Source organism: Balearica regulorum, chromosome 1, assembly GCF_011004875.1.
Source record: "Balearica regulorum gibbericeps isolate bBalReg1 chromosome 1, bBalReg1.pri, whole genome shotgun sequence".
Taxonomy (NCBI): Eukaryota; Metazoa; Chordata; class Aves; order Gruiformes; family Gruidae; genus Balearica; species Balearica regulorum.
In genome coordinates, this window is record NC_046184.1 from 120,396,371 (window position 1) to 120,402,107 (window position 5,737).

The window sequence follows — 5,737 nt, forward strand, 5'->3', positions numbered from 1 at the left end:
TCTTTGCTATCCAGTGAGTGATTTTTATGAAACTTGCTGATTAACTCTTGAGACCTTATCTCCTCTGTTAAATCTAAGTGCAATTGGTCAATGGGTTCAACCAAACTGCACAAATTAAAAATGGCAAAGGACAGCAAATGTGGAGTCCCAAGAAGTTGAGAAAACTGGCCTAAAAGTTTTCAAAGGTAGGACTCATCTGCTTTGGAGAGAGGAGCCTAGTAAACCTCGTTCCCAAAAGATAGAGATCATTTTATGCATTATGGGAATCCACATGCTACATTCCCACATAAGGGCTTTTGAAGAGGGAAATGCATGCAGCAAAACTGCTTTCAATGACAGCACTGCCAAATACCATAAACATTCCTGACAGAGTTTTTTCAAACATCTGGTTCAATCCAGCTTTAGATGAAAGAGATACTCAGTCGATGTAACCTTGCTTCCACAAAGTCCCATTTGAATCGCTGATTGCACAGAAAGCAGAATTCGGGCTGTGCTCAAGTTTTTAAGAGGTTGTCTAGAGCAGTTGGCTTTCTTGTATTTTCCAGTAAAAGATTCAGTGAGGCACTTACTAAAACAAACAAAAAGCCATTATTTTAGTAATGTAAAAACTAGCACTTACTTCCAACAAACAGATCAAAAGATGCTCTTTTATAAACAAAATTCCCAGTCCACAGACACAATGGTATGTACAATAACATGACACTTTGCCAAGAGATTCCAGTATAAGACACAGTAATTCAAAAGAAACAAAGTGTAAGTTTATTGGACGCCAACATTTCTTAGTCAAGATCTAAGTAAAGAAAACACACAGTAGAAAAAGTTGTACAAAGCAGCAATGGATTTACATTACATTAAAGAAAAAGTTACCCTAAGCTATTAAGTCTCAAGTCCTAAAAAAAGTAAAAACCCATCCTTAATTAAAATCCAGCACTGGTGTATTGAACTGATATACGATGACTATAAGGTATATAGGATTATAAAACCAGCTTCTTTTGTCTCACCTCTATAATCCTTTAAAATGACAAGTGATTTTGTATAACTAATTGGAAAATTCTATAGCAAATACATTGGATAATTCCAATTTCTAGAAACTGTAGGAAACTAATCCCCTGTACCCAAGCACTAAAAGTGATCCCATTTTCCTGCTTTTTAAAAAGGGACACTGTCAAGAATAAGCCTTAAAATGTGTACTTTATATGTATTTTGCATGTTACATTACAAAAGATAAGTTTGTTCTGGTTTTATGTACATATTTTTATGAAAGACGCTGCTGCAATAGTGGGAACCTTGTGTCTTTAAAAGGTAATGTGTACCGCTGAGAAACCAGAAAAGGAAAAACGGATTGAGTCCTTTATTCTGGAATAGTGAGAGAAAAAGCAATGTGAAAAATAAGCTCAGCCCACAGAATTTAGATACATTTTTCAGACATCCCTGCAACAATTGAGGATGCCCTTAATAGGCATTTTCTTGCTTAAGCAGCTCAAGTGTTATGACTCAATTCATGTTTTTAAATTCCTTGATTTTATTAGTATCAAGTATTCTTAATACAGATAAGTACATTTACTGTATACAACCTTTCTCTTGATAGTGTCCCTTTATGTACAACAGTTATAGTACAGTTTTTCACAAGTCATTTTAAATAAACAAGAATCAATGACATCAAAAAATACTATCAGGCTGTGTTCAACAAAAACCAAAACAAAACAAAAAAGATTTTAACACTGATTCATTAACAGCAACATTTAAAAAAACCCCAAACCCTAAGCTTGCTTTGATTTTTATCTAAATCTTCTGGTAGGAAAATGTAAACAATTTTATTGAACAGTATAGGCACATGCCAGTTTACAGGCTCATGCCAGACATTTGCACCCTCACTGTTAGTGCCAAGAAGTTAGGCATAGTCTGTCCTTATCCCACGTGAGAAACTTCTAGTTTTATCACTGGAAGCTTGGAACAAAAACAGAGTAAGTGTAGCTTCAAACCAAACCCGCATGTCCTACGTGGGGGGAAAACAAACAACATCAGACAAAAAAAATCTACTGGATGTCACTAGAAGGCCTGCCTAAATAGGAAATGCAGGGACAAGTCTCTTACAGCTGTGATTTCGTTCATGAATAAGGCTACATCTCCATTCTGAAGTATACAAGACAAACTCCAGTGTCACTCACCGCTTCAGCAGGTTATCTGCTCAATTACCTGTCACAGGGTGTTTCACTCCCCCTTACCAAAAAACCAAAGTAGAGACAGTATTATTACTAGTTCATATGTTTTGTTTTTGTAAAACTACAGAACTATACCCTAGCTGTATATGCAATTTTTATGTAGAGGAAAATTCTTTTTACCTTTTGGTTCTAGGACTTTAAAAAAAATCTGTATGTATTTTTCTGCCGTTGCTCACTTTCAAGGTTGATCATGGTCCCAATTTAGCAAAGAACTTAAGCACATTTAAAAAAAAATTAAGACTCATCTTAATGAAACTTAATCATAGGCTTAGACGCTTTGCCAACACAGTGCCTGAAAGTAAAAAAAAAAGTCCCAAACAAAAATACATTTCATGGCTCAACCCTGCTTCTCTTAAATGCAATAGAAGTTTCCACTGTACTTCCACTGAAGCAGGATAGTTCTCTGAGATTTATCTTACAGATTATAAAAATAGCAAAAAAAAAAAAAAAGAAAGAATTAAAGATTCTAGTCTATATATTAAAACATCTGCATATTCCTGTCACAAATTTTAAGAAAAAAAGCAAAACACTTTTTATATTCAACAAGATCTCTAACTTTGTGTCACTTTAGTACACAGCTACAAAATTAAACAAAATATGATGAAGACAGGCTTTTGTATCAATAAATTTGCCTTTTATTTTGGCTGTGGACAAACTAGACACTCTTCAAAAGACCTTTATTTATAAACAAGCAACTAACATTTTTTCCATAATTGAAGTTTTTAAACATATATTAAAGTTATATAAGTGGAAGCATATTTATTCTGTATCCTCCAAAATAAACACTTCTATCAAGGGCTTTTTAAGATACTGTATGAAAGCTAATAGAAAACCAGAACTGCTATATAAACATCTCATATTTAAACTTCAGAGATCCTGAATTCCTTTACTAAACAACAGGAACTGAATTTTTAAAAAAACCCACAGAACATGCTCAAAGTTAAAACCAAAACTTTTTAAAAAAACAAAAATGAAACAACTAAAGAAAAACTTAGAAGGAGGCTATTTAAACCAGAAATATTTTATGGATTTTTTTATAATACATAGTATACTAGGAAAATGGTCACGGTTTCTTCAAATGTGTTGAACAATGTGTTGCTTTTGATTTAAAGTGTGTGGAATTTATCATCATACCACATAGCAGAATCCCAGCTAGAAGTTAGATGACTGACATAGCTGAACTAGTTGCCATCTTCCTTTAGAAAGCACACTGATTTTTAAAAGGCTACATATAAACCTTCAGACTGTTGTGTAGAGGAATCGTTGCTGAAAACTCAGGAACCATTTTACAAAAACATGTTCCTATTTTATATGCACAGATTTCTTAAATACATTTAAAGGATACTCAGTGAAGCTTTATGTTTTTCTGATTTTGTTAAACCAGGTTAAGTGGAATAATCATTTTATTGTAACATTGTTTCTGGTAAGTAAGAAATGTAGTCTTACTGGGTGGAATAAAAAAGTCGTTAACTAGAAATGTCACTATTAAAACAAGTACCTTGTTTTAATTCCATTGTTACTGAAAGAGTTTAACTGATATCCTAACAGATCAGCGTAATCATATTCAGCTACAATTTGCCTGAAAGAGGACCATAAAGAACAACACATTACTATTAGAAGTGTTTAGTAACAATTTTAGATTTAAATCAAAAATGAAACAGAAGAGGCTTGGAACTAACCTTACAATTTTTTTGGTAGCTGAAAGAAAGTCAGGGGTCCATCCTGAGCCCATTCTTTTAAACTTAACTTACAGTAAAAATAATAATAATAAAAAAATCTGTTGGGAAAAAATGGTGGCACACTCAGGCTTTCACTGAGAAAAATCTACTCCTGCATGTGCCTAACTAAGGGGATGCCCATCCTCAGACTCTTAAGAGTTATGCTTGTGCTTAATTTTGCTACATCTTGGTGTCAGCTTGTAATTCTTCTTACTTTTGAGTTTGGGATGCTGAAAAAAAATTCATGGTTGCATACAGAATTAAAGCCTCACTCCTGCTCCCCCCAAAACTGGTGACCAAACTCCTGTTGCTTTCAGCAAACACAGACTGGGCCCTGACTACATAGTGTGGAATGCAATCCCCCTCTCCCAGCCCACATGGGGTAAAGTTGGTCAGGATCATAAATACTGTTTGCATCGTTTACGTTCACTTTAATCCATCACCACTCCATTAAGTTCTTGTGGAACAATTTTTTGCTGTTAGTTTACCACCTACTTCTGAGTAATATTTCTTTTACTTACAGAATAATTTTGGACCCTTACTACAGCTTCTGGTAATTATCTATGATCCTTATTACACTAAATGCTGCAGTTGTGATTTGAGGTAAAATAATGGAACTACACAGAATATCTGCAGCCCATTATTACCATGATTTTCAACCAATTAGAAAATTGCAACACAGTATCACATATGATAGCGGCAGAAAGAAATATTCTATGCATTGTATTCAAAATATGCAGTGATTGTAGTGTGATGGTTTTTCCTCTGCTTTGAGCTGGATATGTATGCTTAATACAAATTTCAAATACATACTTCTTCTTTTATACAGGTGTCTATATAAATATTTACATTTTTAGTTTCTGTCAAAACATATCTCTGTACTCATGGCCAAGCTTATTACTGTGTGTAGGAACACAGCTCATCTTCTATCCCTTAATGAGCTCTCTTTTTTTTTTTTTTTTGATTTAACAGTTATACATTCCTTTGTAGTTAGAATTACAAACAGTTGTACAAATAGTGGAAACAAAATTATGAAACTTGTCTGACATCCATTCAATCTTAGTTTATATTATAAACTGTACCATTTGCATTATGATGGCTGTTAATACAATGACTTTAGCTACCGAAGTATCTGCAGTAAATAAGTCTTTGGGACATTATATAAAGCAAAGTGCCCCCTCCCCCAATTTTCCTTAGAAACTTATAATTAAATGGCTGAAAGCAGACTTGCTGCTACTTTTTATATAAAATCTTAGTAATAATATTGCTGACTTTAGATTCTATTTTAATTTGCACAAGTTCCATATAACAACAAAACAATTCTATGTTCCCTTAAAATATCAAGCATTCGTATCCAATAACATCAGGATTACTCAAACTTGAGGTTTATTTGTTATTGCTAAAGGTTTCTAAGATCTAAGTCAATACAGCAAGACACTCCATCCACTTCCTCCCTAACTGCAAGTGCATGGCAACTATTTATATGGAGCTTGTGTGTTGGTTTCTTTTAAAAAAAAAAAAAATTAATGAAGTTGGTTACAGTATTTCACTACTATAAACTCACAGTTAGAATCCAAATTGTTGTTGCTCTTTCGTTTAATATATAACTTTATATATAATACACACGCACACACTCCAACATCACAGGATGAAGATCCATGCATACAATCCAGATGTGATCGTATTTCAGTGTTAAATGAAATAAAAATTATCTGTTACTATTAGATCCCAGACCACAGTATTTTAAATTACTCTGCTTTCTACCTACTAACCAAGTTAGTTTACCTTAATCTTCAA

The 5,737-nt window shown here is 33.5% G+C and overlaps 1 protein-coding gene across 1 annotated transcript in view; it reads right to left on the reverse strand.

The window, feature by feature from the left end:
• C2CD2 (C2 calcium dependent domain containing 2) overlaps window positions 1-5,737 on the reverse strand; it is a 75,775-nt gene that overhangs the window by 48,370 nt on the left and 21,668 nt on the right. The window lies entirely within an intron of this gene.